Source organism: Peromyscus maniculatus, chromosome 9, assembly GCF_049852395.1.
Source record: "Peromyscus maniculatus bairdii isolate BWxNUB_F1_BW_parent chromosome 9, HU_Pman_BW_mat_3.1, whole genome shotgun sequence".
Taxonomy (NCBI): Eukaryota; Metazoa; Chordata; class Mammalia; order Rodentia; family Cricetidae; genus Peromyscus; species Peromyscus maniculatus.
In genome coordinates, this window is record NC_134860.1 from 102,914,432 (window position 1) to 102,931,741 (window position 17,310).

Consider the following 17,310-nt stretch of genomic DNA (forward strand, 5'->3'; position numbering starts at 1 on the left):
CAGCTCCCTGTGAGGTACACAAACTGTAACTGTTTTGATGGAGAGAGCCGCGGCTATGATGGGTGTGCAGGGCATCTTTGCAGTTCTGATATATGTTCATACACAGGTGGGTGAGGTGGCCTGGCCAAACTACTACTTTGGCTTATTGCAGGGAATACAGTTACTCCACCAGGAATATGTTTAAGAAATGTTTTCATTAATATCATTAATGAGGACTCTCAAAATAAGTCACCCCCCCTCTCCAATAAAGATGGACCAGTGTGTTGTAAATACCTTGGATATTCAGTGACACAGAGTTAGTAATTGCTCCTTTTCATGTATATGTATCAGTAAAGGAAAAGTTTTCATTTTTAATGCCATACTTACTTTGAAATAAAATACCAAAATAACTTCAATATTTTAGTGCAGCGAGATAATGGCCCAAAATAGGAACGTGCATGTCCTTTTCTGGTCTTTCTCATAATTCCTGACACTTAGCCCAATTAGGCAGCAGGTGACACCAGCAGTTCTCAGAATATAGTCATTATAATAGCAAAACCCGACATTAAAAGATTTAACTAACCAAAAAGTTAATGTTCAGCTTCAAATTCTCAAACAGACATTTGAGATTCAGGACAAGGATAACTGATGAAGGGAAAAGTATTTTGTATTGTAAAAAAAAAAAAAATGGTTTCAAAAATCATTACCTTGGGAAAAAATGTGCCTTAGACAAGAGGCATAGAAGAAGACTGTACAGAAAGAGGGAGTCTACCCACTCAGACTCAAGTTATCACAATCCGGAGGAAAAGAATAGAAAGGGACAGCCATGGTTGATGGATAGGGCTGAAGGAATGAAGGACTCCTGGCACAGACCTGAAGATATGGAACTCAATCGCACCCCCACTGCTATTTCCTGGATGGGCTCTGGGAGGAGATGAGGTTCCACATTTCTCGTTTGCCATGGTCCAGGCACAGTTCTAGACAAGACAGTAGGGAAAGCATCTGAAGCCTTGCTCTGTCCTTAACATGGCATGCAGGGGGGCAGGGGAGGGTTATCAGACCTGCACCTCAAAGTTTATACAAAGTTGACCCAGAGGAACTTTCCAGTTTATATGGAAAACAAGATAGGACTATGGGCAGTGGTAGGTATTGGGATGGTCCTGCATTAGAGACCAGTGAGAGTCAGAAAATGCCAGCATGTATGGACAACAGTGGGCTCTGGTGCCCTTTAATACTAGTACCTGGGTGTTGTATAGATCCTTCTACACTGTAGATGCCACCTTGTAGAAATGAAAGAGTAAAGAAAATTTTCCGAACTGCTTGGAGAAGTTCTGCTTGACTGATATTAATTTAGCTACAATTCATGAAAGAAATTCATGTAGGAATAGAAACGACTTTTGTAGTCTGAATTTGTAGACTATGAGATTAAAAGTAGACTAAAAGATTAAAAGATTAAATAGCTGTTATATAGCTATTAGTCTAAGGACCTTGTCAAAAGTTATATCATGCCTTACGTCTTTAAATCAAATACTATGAATATTCATACATAAAAGCTTAACGATCAACCTTTGGTGGTAGAGAGTTTCCAATGTATAGATTAGTCTCCTCATGATTTACTGACTACACTGGGGAATAGTCTTAGTTATTTTCTACTTCTGTGGTAAGATACCATGACGAAGGCAATTTATAAAAGAAAGCACTTAATGGGAGGCTCACGGTTGCAGGTTAGTCTGTGAGCATCATGGTGGGAGGCAAAGCAGCGGGCAGGCGTGGCAGAGGACCAGTAGGTGAGATCTACATCTTAACCCACCAGCAGGAAGCAGAGACAGAGACACCTCAAAGCCCACCCCCAGTGACACACCTTCTTCAACAAGGCCACATTTCCTATTCTTTCCCAAACAGTTCCACCAGCTGTGGAGCACGCATTTAAATACATGGACCTGTTTTCATTCAAGCCACAATGGGAGGAACTCTCATTTTTACTGCAAGAATATTCCTATGAAGCAGATTTCAACAGTGTTATTGTAATTTTATCAGAGGAAAAAAATTGTAACAAAACCAATTTTTGAACAAATTACTAGTTAATTATTTACTTTTAAAAAGACAGGGCCTTGCTATGTAGTCCAGGATGGCTGTGAACTCAGTGGCAATTCTCTCGTTTCGGTTTCCTGAGGGCAATTACAGGCTTAAAACTCCATTTAAATGAGTGCCTTGACTCAGGAAAGCTATTAGATAGAACTTTTTTTTTTCTCCCCCTTTTCAGGAAAGTGCATGTCCTAAACTCTAGGTACCGATTTGGCTGTGGCTTTGACCTTGTTTAAGGAGTTACTGGGAAAGCCCAAAGACAGCACTTGAGGAAGTCTTAGGCTCTGACACTTAATGCTGCTGCCGACAGAAAGTACCGCTTAACTGCTGGATAAACGAACAGAAAGCCTCGCAGTAGGGCTGTCCACCCCATCAACATCGGGTTGTGAACAAAACAGTGACTCCCCTTGCTCCAGAATCTGCTCACACAATCTCACATGGAAGTGGGATGTCTCATCCTAGGTCAGAGCAGCCCCACTCGCTGAAAGCATCCCATCATCTCGAAGCAGTCAACAGGCCCAATTAGTTACCTCACACTGTTTGCCTTTTTCTCTGTCATTTTTTATTAAGTCCCCAACACTCTTAAGTGTTATAACTTCCATATGTGAAATGGCCTTTACCATGGGCAGATGTGTGGCTGTAGCCCGTCGTTCAGCCCAAGGACAGCTGAAGGCCCTCTGGATTTCCTGTCATCTACTTGTACCACACGGGACCTTCTGAACTCTGTTACTTGCTTGTTTTTTTTTTGTTTTTGTTTTTTTTTTTTTTTTTTTTTTTTTTTAAATTAAAAACAACGTGTGTGAGTGTGTGTTCCAATGGTGTTGCTGTGACAGCCTACCACAGGCCCAGGCCGGGGGAGTTCAAGATCCATCCATGTATTAGCATTTGATCTGCTTGGTGCCCTCCCACAGTGCCCTCTCCTGGAGGACGGCAAAAGGACAGAGAACAACCAACTCCCTTTGCCATGCTTCTCATGAGGACACCTGATCTCATTCACAAGGAAGGGACGGACCTTCATGGCCTGATCACCTTTTTGAGGTCCCACCTTTTAACACTGACACATTGACAGCACCAGAGGCTGGAATGAGGACACATTGAAACTTCACTCTTCCATCTATGCCCCCCCCCCACTAATGTCTCACGTACAAAATGCATTCCTTCTGTCTTAACAGCTCCCAAGGTCTTAACCCAACTCATTGTAGCAACAACTCAAAAGCTTCCAGATCAGAGCCTCGTGTAAACATCATCTAACTCAGAAAAGGAGCAGACACAAGGCATCACCCATCCTGAGGTAAATTCCCCTCCAGCAGTGACCTGAGACATCAAACAAGTTGTGTGGTTTTGAGATACAGGGACGGGACAGGTATGGAAAAGACAGGCTTTCCAAGCTGGGGCTTGCTGGTCCGCCAGTCCAGCCAGTGGGCAAATTCTAGGTTCGGTGAGAGACTCCGGCTCAAAAAGAAGGTAGAAAGTTATTTTGGAAAGCACCTGTTGATCTCTGGCTCTCACACACATGTGCATATGCATCCCCTGCGAGGGGCACAGATAAATGCATACATACATACACATATATATTACATATATGTTATATATATATATATATATATATATATATATATATATATATAGAGAGAGAGAGAGAGAGAGAGAGAGAGAGATGCACAGCTGCCATTGGGGAGCTGCATGCCACCTTCTGAAGGCACAATAGCCTTTTTCTACATGGAAGACTTGTCTTTTCTACACTGGAAAATGGGTTTTAACAACCAACTTTACCATTTCGTGACCATTGATAAGCCCTTAACCTTGAGTGGTTTGTTTCCTTAGATTATGTCTTCATAGAATGTTTTTTTTCTTTTAAGAGGTCTTTTTTTTTTTTTTAATTTGTTTTTCGAGACAGGGTTTCTCTGTGTAACTTTGCACCTTTCCTGGAACTGGCTTTGGAGACCAGGCTGGCCTCGAACTCAGGTCTTGTTTTGTAGTCCAGCATGGTTTGAAACTTGCCTCTGCCTCCCCAGTGCTAGGATTAAAATCGTGTGCTGCCATGCTCAGCTTTGAAAATTTTTGTTTTTAAGATCTAATAAACATTTTGTGCTTTATGAGCTATGGCTGTATGGAAGTTTTAGGAATTAGTTGTCCTTAGTTCTGATTTCTTGACCCCTAGAGAACAACTCACAGAGGCCACCTTGGGTGACTTTTTTTCTTCCAAGATAGAGTGTAGCTGATGCTCAGGAGGGGATAATGGCCTGAATGGGTGAGTGGATGGGGTGGATGATTTCAGCTGTGAGGATGTAGCTTCCAGCAAAAATAAGGAGTTCTGTATTGCTTTAAAGTTCTTCCCTACCTGCGGGCAGAGCAGCTCATCAAGACTGATTGCTGCAGTGAGGATTCCCAATGCATGCTGTCTGAAGGCTGCTAAGCAGGGTAAAGGTGGGAGAGAAAGAGGGTTCTTTCTAGTCAGGTGATATGAACAGAGCGTGCAGTTGAAAGCATCTCGGATGGAGGATCTGAGTAGCTGCCTCCTTCCCTGGGTTTGCTTCTAACACACTCTTTCTGGTTTCAGTTTTGTGCTAGCTCGAACTGACATGGCAGGCTGGGATGAGGCTGTCTGAAAGTCAGGTTGGAACAGAGCACATACATGTTTCTTGCAGAGGATGTGGAGCTTGTTGACTGGAAGCCTGCCTGCCAGAACAAGATCCTTCTGCGCACAGCAGAAACAATCTGCCATTGTCTCCAGGGATAAAACAGTGCCAATAAAACATGAAAACTCCAGCCAAGAGGAGGAACGCTGCATTAACTGCTTCATCGCTGAAAGGAACGATGGGAAAGGAGAGACAGAACAAAAATTCTCTCCTTGTTTTTATCTTCAAATGCACACATCATACAAATGCAGTGCCCAAAGCCAAGCCCACCACAGGCCCACTTACAGGGAGGGAATGAGTCCCTTCCCTGTGGAGCTGCTTGTTGGGTTAGAACTCTCTCATTCTGGGGGTTTTAATGCTGCCAGGGGAGATGACCTCTGTGGCCTCATTTATGCTGGCCTTGCTCCAGATATTATTACCTCAGGGAAAGCTCCAGGCCAGGCCCTCGGGTAAGACAGTAGAGTGTGCATAACTCTGAGGATACCTTAAGGGTAGGGAATGAAGGGCAATGTCCACAGAAGAAATTAGGGCAAGTGAAGTGGGAGAAAAGTCCTAAGAAAGTGGACTGATTCAGATCATGGGAAGGTTTGCCTTAGTTTTAAGTTTTGGCTTGTTCTCCCCCAGTCTCTGATGAAAACCAAGAAAGGAATATTAGTGGAATTGATGTGGTGACTACCCTCTTCCTTCAGTCTGGTCGGCACGATGACTCATAGCTTGGACTCCGATTCTCTTATCTTCCACTTTTATTACCAAGTCTTCCCTAACCTTCTTACTTGTATAACTTCAAGCACTGTGCAATAGTTCAAGATTCTAGAAGTCTGGGGAGAGCCTGGAATCGTGGAAGCAGTCATGAAGGAGTAAAGACATGCACCTGTGGGCTGGGTGGGGCGGTGTCTGTCTGTTTTCTCAGCCGTTGGGAGGGGGTGGGCTGGAGGATCGGAGTTCCAGTTGATCCTCAGCTACATAGTGAGTTTGAATCTAGCCTGGGCTGTAAAGATCCTGTCTCAATAAATCAAACCAAACCCAACAAAACGAAGTACAACTGTGGCCTGTTCCACCAAAGGGACTGGGAAGATGAATCGTGGATAAAGCACTTGCTTCCTGGGCGTGAGGACCTGAGTTTGGATCCCCAGCGCCCATATCCAAAGCCAAGTGTGGTGGTGAGGTGGTCAGGTCTTCTTCTAGTTCTTCATGGACCGTCTGGGAGAGGAAGACAATGTGGCTCTGTTTGAAAACGAGGGCCTGTTTGTTTGACTAGGACAACTTCTTGTGTGTTTCTCTGTTCCCCCTCCTACTTCTCGTTCTCTGTGTGTTTGAGGTACTCCCGAAGACAGGACAGCATGGAGGAAAGCCGTCCAAGTCTGAGTGGATGGCCTTGTCTCAGAGACAATGTTAATTAGCTTTTGGATATAAGACAAGGTTGTCTTTGCCCAGAGAGCAAATCATTGGAGCTGTGTCTAGGTCTTAGAGGTCCCTATGATTTCAGGTTTGCCTTCACATCTATGTAGAACGCAGGAAATCCCAAATGAACCCCTGGAACTCTGTTTCTTAAAACTTCTTCCCAGCGCGGCGGCGGCGGTGGAGGCGGAGGCGGAGGCACACACCTTTAATCCCAACACTCAGGAGGCAGAAGCAGGTGTATATCTGTGAGTTGGAGGCCAGCCTGGTCTACAGAGCACGTTTTAAGACAGCCAGGGCTACATCCCTGTCTCAAAAAACCCCACAAAACAAAAAAATCTTCCCAATTCGGTGCGACTGCCAGCAGCTCTGTTTAGTGCTCCAGTCTCTGCAGACACTCTGGGATCTGCCTCTCCACCCTTAGGCTGACCCAGAAACAACGACTATCTCAAGAGAAAAAGCAGCTTGAAGCACTGGGCTTATTTTCCTATGTTTCCTCCTTGCTCTAAGATTTTGGCTCTCTCTCTCTCTCTCTCTCTCTCTCTCTCTCTCTCTCTCTCTCTCTCTCTTTCTCTCTCTTTCATTGTTGGTCCCTTGATATGATCGAACTCTTGAGTTTTTTTTTTCCTCCTGCCCCAGGAGCATGTTAAAAGCTCTGCTTGGCGTCTTTGCATCATTTTCTGCCCATCTCCTCAACCTCTGCGCCCAGTCTTGATGACTCTTCTCTCACAGATCTTGACACTCTCAAGTTTGTGACTACTTTCGTCATTCTTCTGGGCCACTGGTAGTTCCTGTGTATTGTTGACTCTGTTTTCCTACAACTAGAAGCTTTACAACTAGTAGTAGAATAGGTGTGCTATAAGCACAAAAGTGAAATCCTGTTTTGTTTTTTTTTTGTTTTTTTTCCGTAACATAAATGGAAATGGGCTCCAGTGAATTGACTGTGTTATGCAATGAGCTGACTATGTTAAATTCATGTGTTGGATGTTAACCTGCAAAGTGATAGCTTTAAGAGGTCAGGCCTTTGGATGGCAATTTGGTCATGAAAGCAGAGTGCTGGTAATTAATGTGATATCATAACTAATCCCTTAATGGGATTAATGACCATATAAAAGAGACCCATGGAGATTCTTTGCCCTTCCCATCATGTGAGGGCACAGAGAGAAGATGGCCATCTGTAAACCAGGAAGTACCCCCAACCCACCAATCCGGTCATGCCAGTGTAACTAGGAGAGAAAAGGTCTGTTATTTACATCATCTGGTCTTAGGTATTCTGTTACAGGAGGTAAGAAAGATCACCTCGTTTGCTTTCTCTTCTGCCTTGTTTTGAACCTTTAGTTTTAACCTAAAGAACTAAAAATGTGCTTGATTTACTTTGCCTGCAGTTTAATGAAATGGGACTCTTCTAGGATTATGTATGTGATTCTAACGGATGACCCATTCTGCTTGTTTCTCCCATGGTGATGTACAACATCACTGCTGTAGAATAACTGTGGAATTAATGAATGTTTTACCATATCATGGGTAAGATATTCCCCTCATTGGGACTCCAGCTGCATTATTTGGGGTGTCTGCCAGATGGACATTTCCTGCCTGAGACAAGACAGACCATCTGCACCTCTCTTGAGGCAAATGGGAAAGAAAGCCAAAAGACAGATCACTTCCATTTCTTCAGCTGTGAAATGAACAAGATGACTCCAAGTTCCTCCCAGACTTGATCATCTGAGAATTTGTTGAGGAACCCACCCTCATCTTTTGGTCCCTGTATTGAGGGCTTTTTCAAAGACAGTGCCATATCTGCACTGCTGCATTCTCAGCCTCCTTAGGGCCCTTTGTGATAGGCAGTCTTTAGTTTGGAAGCTCATTCTTGTATAGATTTGTTAATCCCACTGAAAGAGAGTAACGGCCATTACCCAGATCCTTTTCGCTGAATTAAGCAAGTTTTATTGTCTATCAGACAGGGCATCTCCCTAAGGCAGGGTTTGAGAAAATAGTATTGAACACAGGAGAAGGTGGGGTTATATTAGCCTCCAAACTGCAAGGCCATGGGGTTTTCGATTACATAGGGACTTGGCTGAACATTTCACAATTATTTGGTAGAACATCTTATCAGGGTGGAGGTTAGGGTACAGGGTGTGACATGTCAAATTCTAGAAAATTGGTCAAGATGTGGTCAAATCCAATTTTTACAGAAATCAAGAATGAACTTACTATGTTCTTGTAACAATATGACTTTTAATCTTAAGGTGGAATCAGGCTGGCCCATCAATTCTTTTCACCACTGTTTTAGTATCTCCTAAGGCTGATGTAACAAATGAGCATAAACCAGAGGGGTTAAGACAAAGGAAATTCAGATTGGAGAGACAGCTCAGTGCTTAAGAGTACATGTTGTTCTTGTAGAGGTCCTGGGTTCAATCCCAGCATCCACATGGTGGTTCACAACTATCTATAACTTCAGTTTCGGGATATCTGATACCCTATTCAAACCTCCAAAGGTACCAAGCACACATAAATACATGCAGGTGAAACACACATAAAATGAATAAATCTTAAAAAAAAAAAAGACAAAGGAAAGTCACTATTGACTAGTTCTTGAGGCCAGAAAGTCTGAAATGAAAATTTCTAAGTTGGGTTCCTTCTTGAGGCTCTGAGAAAACCCCACCCTTTCTCTCCTCCATTGCGTCCAGGAGTGCTCTTTAGCTTGGCCACACACCCACCATTCCACGCTATCTCTTCCCATCACTGCTCTCCTCCATGTCCTCCCACAAGGACCAGTCATTGAGTTAGACCTCAAACTAAATGCCTTGATCTCAAGTTCTTCAGACAGTTACATCTACAAAGAATGTTATTTCTGATTTAGGTAGGATTCTGAAGTTCATCATGGACGTTAATTTTGGAAGAACTCTAGTTAATAGCCACCTACGTTGTCATCATCCTCCTCCTCTCCCTCCTCCTTCTGTTCCTTCCCTTCCCCCACTCCCCAGTACTTATGACTGAACCTTGTATATGTTAGGCAAGCACTCTGACACTGAACTACACTCCCAGCACCCAATCTTAAATCAAAATTTTATGTGGGCAGGAATTATGTCTGCTTTGTCCACTACAGACTCTTCAATGCTTCGTACATACAAGGCCCTTAGCACTTGTTGAATGAATGAGTGAATGATGTTGAAACAGGGTCCAAGCCATAGAAATTCAGAACATGAAGCCACTGCATTCAAATTATTATTCCATGACAATCTTCTGGAGCTCACTTTTTTAAAAATGATTTTTCAATGTATTTAAAGTTTTGTGTGTCTTAGCGGGCTGACAGAAATGAAATCCATAAGTGCAGAAAGTATTAATACTACTAAAAAACTAACCTTTGTGTTATTTTCCTACTTTCATATTCTCTGTTCTTAGCTTTCTTCCTTTTTGGTCACCATCACTAGTCTTCTTTTTAATATCTGTTTTCCTTTCTTTTGTTTTCTTTTCTCATGTCCTTTCCAATTCTTCGCCACTGTGTTTTTTTTAAAGATATGAGTCTAGAGTGTCTTATACACACACACACACACACACACACACACACACACACGTATGCGTCTGGCTAATTAGTAGTGTGCGTGGTTTATGCCAGCTGTAGACCCAGACGATAGCACACGTTCAGGCAGATTTGAGTCTGAGAACAGCGAATGCTCCTTCTTTAGTTACTTTAGAGTTTCCCTGGAGAAAGGAGAAGCGATTCGTTTTGTATTTTAAATGAATCACAGAAGAAAAGAACTCCACATTTTCCAGTATCCAGTCTTTTAAGGTAGTACTGCCTGCATCTTTTCTGACTATCAAATGAGGACATAATGAGGGAGGCCACATAAGACATAATAAGCTGCTCCCAGTCCAACTAAGAAATCCTTTCTCACGCCGTTTCCTGCAGAGTGAGATTGTATGGATGCCTGCAAGTACCGAACCTCACTGCACTGTTTGAACATCCCTATTACCTTTCTCAGCCTCAGATCTAGTCCTTTGATTTGTTCTCTCAGGCTCCTCTAAGCTGCTTCTGTGCCAGTTTGGATGGTATTTAGGAATCTTGATGAATTTGCTCATTATCTAATACCAAGTGACATAAAACACTCCTGCCTCGAATTCGGCCGCATAACCATACCCCGCTGAACTCCTGTGATTCATTCAATACTAGATTAATAGCATTTATGTTATTCATATATCTCAGTTGACCTTGATCTGCTAGCAACTCCCTCCTTTTTAATCTCTGTCCCACACTGGGGAGGTTTTGTCCCACATCAACAATGGCTCTTTCATACATCAAAGCACACCCCCCCAACATCTCAAGTTTTAATTTTCCCTGCATGCATAATATGTATCTCTCTTCTGATCACTGTCTGTTACTTTTTACCTATGTTTAATTAATAGATAATGGAGTTTTCTACTTATTTGACAAAAGAGACACATTTAAAAATTAACTTTTTAGCACCTGAATAAAATATATCTGTAAATAAAAATATTCACAGAAATAATTTTTCTTCTCTTTCAAATTTAAGAAATATAGATCATGTACTTCAACAAGATCTTATATACTTCCCTTTGTCAAGAGTCTTTCAAATACAGTATTTATTTGTCTTGGAACACAAGAGTTTTAGCCATTTACAATATTTCAATTTGTATTATGAATAATTGTTTATATTATAAACAATGATTTTACATATAATATCATGTATATTTATACATTATATGACTTTTCTATGTGTTCTAGTATAGATATTGGAATACCAAACAAAGGTTTGTGAACAATTGAGAGTTTAATTTAGGGACTTAGTCCTGTCATACCTTTAAAGAAACATTATTGAAAAGCTCTTACACAAAGAGAAACAATTAAATAAGATGAGCAGCAAATTTTAAAACAAAGCCACAAAGCCTAAGAATTATTTTCCCTACTTTTAGGAATTGTAAAGCACCCCCTTTTTGTTATATTTATCTTCAATTACCTTTTTGTAATCAACGAATAATATCTGCTAGTTACGTGTAAGACAGTGATAACTTGGTCCTTCAGCAATTACTCTAGTAGAAGGTAAGTAAACTCTTTTTTTCCTCCCATGGTATTTTTTCTTCTTACTTAAAAATTCAAATATTTTTTCATGTGCTACTTGTTCTGGCCTATTATCTCTCCTTAAGAAGGCTCAGCATACTTTTTCTGATGGTAGGCTATAAGGTAGGAATTTCCTACATCATAAAAAATTATCAAACATTGGTGTGCATAAATATCACCAGATAGCTGCTCAAAGTGCAGATTCATTAGCCCCATCTTGAGAACTATTACCACTTGGGTATGGACATAAGAGTGTGCTTTAAGAAAATAGCCCTCTTGATCCTCATGTGCTTGGCTACTTTTGTTATGTTAAGTTCCTAGACAAAAGCCACACTTCTGTTGAAGACACCACAAGGCTTATTAACTAATATGAACTTAATGATGTGGACAGTGGAATGTTACAGATTCAGGGTCAAATTTGTCTGAGGCTATTTTTTAGTTCCCTTAACTAATTTAGTACCCACCTTTTGTATCTAACCTAACATCTCTTTCCACTATCAGATAAAACATTTGGAATGCATTAACCCAGAATACTACCAGCATGGTGATGTTCTTCCCCAAAGCAGAGACCATCATTAGATATGCACTGGAAACCTTCAGCAGAGTTTCCCTGCTCTGCCCTAAAACACCCACCTGTGGTCCTCACCAGTGTGTGTGGTAAATGCATTGACTTATGACTGTCCTCTGTTCTGTGACTATAAAAGTTTGTATAACTGTTTTCATGGTGGAACATGTCCCTTGGGGCAACCAGAATCCATGTTGCTGGGCCATCCATGATCACTCATATTTGGCTTAGAGCAAACCATCAGTTATTCCCTTGGAAGGAGCTGTGTTTTGCATTGCCAAGACCATCCATGAATAATAAATACTGTTCTAAAATACCATAGAGCAAAGTGCTTATCCTACTGATGAGCAGCTTGAAGTCTGAAGGCTTGGAAGACACAAGTGGAAGTGTGTCTTGAATGCAGAATGTTGCTCCTGGGTTCATAGCAAAAATGTACCGACTATATAACTGTGAAGAATAAATATTTAACAGATTTAACTTTTCAAGGCTCCCTGCCCAGAGCAGGAAATGACAAAATCCTTACAAACAGAGATTTAGGAAGCCACAGAGTGACAAGGGCTGTTGAGGGAGCAGTGGGAGGCTGTCTCCCTCTTTGGCCTGTTGGAATTGTGTGAAATGAACTGGACCCTGTAATGACTCATGTGAAACACGGGGAAAAGAAAACTCATCTGTGGGAATAAAGCCACTCACCAAGCCATTAAAATATGCTTTGCTTTGTGCTATAGGGAAACTCAGGAAATGAAGTGATTCTACTCACCATGTACTCTTTAACTCCTGCAGGATAAATTGCTCATTTGTCCAGAGAACTAGTCTGCATGACCATAATTTATGTAGAGCCTACTTGGAAGTTAGGTCAGATAGCTAATTATTTCTAGCTACAGTTGGCTTTAGTTAATTATGTGAGATAATATATATTAAAATGCCTTGCAAATAATCTGACAGGTGTGAAGTACTTGTATCCTATCAGCTATTTTGCATCCCTGCCTGATCTTGCAGCCACCTCAGAGTCCACATAGGCTACATTGGCCTGCTTTTCTGGCTCTTTTCCAGACTCTTTTCCCAAACCACCCTGTTATTCACACCATAGACTTGTTTCATCCTTGATGTCCACTTGTCTTTTCTCCTTTCAGATCCCATTGGTCTGGCTTTTTAAACATCTCTTAAATTACTCCCTTCTGTGGGGAGTGAATGAGATCCTTAGTGAATGTGTATTATTGACAAGAGCACAGCCATGTCAAGAACCCCAATGCCTCAGACCCATGGAAATGTCAAAGCCTTCCCCTGATCCAAGTACAAATATTGACAAACAGTTGACCTTTAGCTAAAACCATATGAATAAACTATCAGCCTCAGCTTCTTCCTCTCAGATGACTGCAACCTGAGATTGCTCCCCTAAGAGACCTCCTCCTGATGTAAGTTAGCCCACCTCCGTCTGGTTAGCACCCTATGTAATAAATGTGCTGGATTTCTAGGTTGGTGTTGCTACGTCTCCATCAGAATGCACAGCCTACCTCATCCCAATTTTTCTCTCTGTGTGTCTGTCATTCCTTCATTTTCCCATCACCCCACTCAGTTCCAAAGCTGTGCAGGTCTAGGAGCACATTATCCATTGCTCTTGGAGTACTGTTATGAACCAAACAGTTATGCCTCTTACAAAGTATTTTTAGACACACTACATGATCACCCTCCATTCCAAAGATATTGGTACACACAAGTAGCAGAGAAAGCAAGTGCATAGAATGGAGAGGGAATGTGGAGGCAGACTCTAGGGCACTTTACACCATCTTAAGAATTCTGAAAAATTTTCCAAGATTAGGAAAACTTTGAAGAGCTTTGATCAATAGTGACACTACCAGATTTGTGTTAGCATTGCTGCTTCCTTCCGTGTCACTCCAAACCTCATTTATCACACCACCAGATGTGGCCACAACCACCCATCCTCAGAAGCAGGACATCCAGGGTCCTTACCTCCTCAGGGTCCCCTCAAAGGCTTGTTCCAAATTGCAATCTAACAACTGGAACAGAACAAACACATGGAAATATAGAAACGTGGCTGTGTACTCCAGTCTCAAACATTTTAATGGCTATTAAGTCCTTCAAAAGATTTCTAAGGCTTGTGGTGAGTGATGAATGCTTGCCTTCCCAGACTCTCCTCTTGCAACTTTCCTCCTCTTCTGGTGTACTGAACATCTTTCAGATATTTGAACAAGCTGTTGTCTTGAACACTCAGACCTTTCTGCTCCTGGTGTCTGAGCACCAACACTGTGCAGCTCAGCTTGGGCTGGAGTTCTGTGAGCTTCACTTTGTGCAAGATGGTTTTCTAATGCTGGAATCTGAGAGGTTTTTGCTAATACCATCATCTTTCTCACATTCCTCTATGAGACTTGGGCTCCAGGGATGTCTTAAATCATTTTTCAGCTGCAGATGACTGTGCAGTACTTTCTGTCTGACAAATTCTCAACTCACACTTGCAGAATGAATGAATGAGAAGTCCTAATAGGTTCCTTCTGAAGAGTCTACTGGACAAAAGGAAAATGTCCATCATGATATACCTGCTTCTAGAGAGCTAATTTTAGTTCTATCAGTACTGGTGAGAGTAAAGGTAACCTAGTTAAGTGTTAGATAGGTATGCAGGGTCTGATAGGTTAGAGAGGCAAGAAATGACAGACACAGGAAATGATGCCATTCTGTATAGACGACGGTTAGGAACTGGTGTATAGGATCAATTTAGAAGGTTGCATAACATTTGCACATTTCTCTTATGAACATATGATTAATATTTAAAAACATTTTATACTTTAGGAAGTGCTTTTCACATACCACATTTAATTATTTTAACACCTGTATTGTTATTTACCTGCTAATTAGAAAATTGAGTCTTAATAGTGATGCTGAGTGGGCAAGTGGCAGGCTGACATATGGACCCATGCTCTGACTTCAAATTCCCCTTTTTTGCTGCAGTCTATCCTTTTTTTTTTAAAATAATTTTTTTAATTGATTGACTAGGAATTTCACATCATGCACCCTGTCTTAGTTAGGGTTTCTATTGCTGTGAAGAGACACCATGACCATGGCAACACTTATAAAGGAAAACATTTAATCGAGGTGGCAGCTTACAGTTCAGAGGTTTAGTCCATTATCATCATGGTAGGAAGCATGGCAGCATGAAGGCAGACATGATGCTGGCTACATCTTGATCAGACGGCAACAGGAAGTGGACTGTCAGTCACACTCAGGGAAGTTTGAGCAAAAGGGACCTCAACGCCTGTCCCCACAGTGACACACTTCCTTCAACAAGGCCACACCTACTTCAACAAGGTCATACCTCCCAATAGTGCCACTCCCTATGAGCTTATTGGGGCCAATTACATTCAAACTACCACACACCCCAATCTTAATCATTTCCCAGTCCTTCCAGCCTACTGCCCAAAAGAAGAGGAATAATAATAATAATAATAATCATCATCATCATCATCATCCCACCTCACTCCTCCATCTTGCGTACTTCTCCATCACATACATATTTGCTTGTCTTAGTGGTATCAGGAACTGTGGTGTGTTGTAAGTAGACTCTTTTGTCCAAACAGCTTTTCTTGCAAATGAACATTGTGTCATGAGTTGTTGGTCTGGTTCAAGGTCTCTGGCTTCAGCTACACCATCAACACTGGACCCTCACCAAGACTCCTCTCGGATATCCTTCTGTTGCCCCAGTCATGGAGATCCTGCGGCTATGGTTCCATTCCATGCCATTGCAGCCCGTTCTTCTCCTGGATATCTGAAAACGAAATAAAACATTCTGTAATTGTTTGCTTCTGGGTACCATTTATGAGCGTCATTATTTAATCCATTCAAAGTTGAAAACAAACAGGAGGAAAGGAAACTAAAGGGAAGAGGCTGCTGTGCCCGTGAATCAAATCAGCACTTGAAATATTTGCCCTAGGAACGAAGCAGTGAGGTGAACAGGCCCTGCCTGGATGGTATACTCAGTCAGTAGGTTGACTATCTTATGAAGAGGACCCTGGTGGAGGCAGGCTTCCGGCTGCTGTCAGGGTTTGCAAACTAGTAACCAGTCAGATAACAGTGGTGGTGAGAGTCTAGAAGACATTCAGGAAGACTACAAAGAAGACGAGAGGATTTTTTCCCCCCAAATACAGAGAATAAAGCCCAAGTGAAACTTCTAATGTATAGATGAAATGGACAAGCCCTCAAAACCTCTACCAACAACAACTCATCCGATTTTGATGAACTTGTTGCTGGAGGGCTTCTCTCCAGGTTCCACCGAGCCCTGCAGTCCCACAATCCATATATAAAATAATCACTCAGACGCTTATATTACTTATAAACTGTATGGCCATGGCAGGCTTCTTGCTAACTGTTCTTATATCTTAAATTAACTCATTTCTATAAATCTATACCTTGCCACGTGGCTGGTGGCTTACCGGTGTCTTTACATGATGCTTATCCTGGCAGTGGCTGCAGTGTCTCTCCCCCCTTCTTCCTGTTTCCCCAATTCTCCTCTCTCCTTGTCCTGCCTATACTTCCTGTCTGGTCACTGGCCATCAGTGTTTTATTTATATAGAGCTTTATCCACAGCAGAACTCATTCTGGTAGTTCCTAACCTTAGCTGTACATTCAAACAACCCAAGTAGCTTAAAGCATTCAGATGACTAAACTTGAGCCCAGACTACCAAGTTGGAGTCTCTGTCATTGAATTCCAAACACTAGCTGTAAAGTCTTCCAAGTGATTTCAGTGTTCAGACAAAGTTAAAAGTATAACACAACCGCCTAGAGCACTCTTGACAAAACCAGGAATTATCCTAGTCTTAGCTTTATAGCTCCTAATACAGCGTTTCTGATTAAGAAATGTTGACCAGTTCCCCAAAGGTTGACTCCCAAATTCATTTAAATCTGTTCTAATTAAATGAGCACCGCAGAAGTAACACTATTCAATGGAGTGCCCAGTAAAGCCTGGCACGGATCCTGGTCTAAATTAGTATGTAAACTATTGGAAGTGTTGGAACATTGAATTTCATTATTCTCCTGTTTGACTCTGGGTGAGCTGAGCTCTAATTCAGGAAATTACAATACCTGTCTACAATCATGAAACCAGCACACAGTGGCAGATACCATTGTGGCTGAATGGTGTTCCTTCCTACATTCATATTGAAACCTCTCCAGATGAGTCTTCTGGGAGGTGGCAGGGCAGGCGGCTTCCTGCTCTGTGACTGGGTTATTTCTCACGAAAAGGGCTTGTGGAAGGGGTTCTTTTTCCTCTCCCGCTGTTCAGGGACACTGTTCTTCCATGGGGGATGCAGCATCAAGCACACTCCTGGAAGCAGAGAGCAGCCCTCCTCAGACACCCGATCTGCTTCTACCTTGATCATGAACTTCCAGGTTCCAGAACAACAAGGGATACATTTCCTTATAAATTATTCAGTCTTAAATATTCAGCTATATCTGTATGAACAGGCTAGAGACAAGAGACTGGATGCGATACTTCTCTGAGTTTATACTCATCAGCCACTTACTTTCCTATACATTCACTGGGCAAAACAAATAAACTAATG

The 17,310-nt window shown here is 41.9% G+C and overlaps 1 long non-coding RNA gene across 4 annotated transcripts; it reads left to right on the forward strand.

Moving 5' to 3' along the window:
- The first annotated feature begins 5,168 nt into the window (after window positions 1-5,168).
- On the forward strand, window positions 5,169-15,494 carry LOC143267455 (uncharacterized). 4 transcript variants are annotated; one of them, XR_013042601.1, is made up of 4 exons: window positions 5,169-5,288; window positions 7,262-7,386; window positions 11,680-11,828; window positions 15,380-15,494. It is a non-coding gene; the product is annotated as an uncharacterized LOC143267455 (long non-coding RNA). The 4 variants fall into 4 exon arrangements; XR_013042599.1 differs by having other exon boundaries at window positions 15,331-15,488; XR_013042600.1 differs by lacking the exon at window positions 15,380-15,494 and adding an exon at window positions 12,524-12,591 and having other exon boundaries at window positions 11,680-11,835.
- The last annotated feature ends 1,816 nt before the right edge of the window (window positions 15,495-17,310 follow it).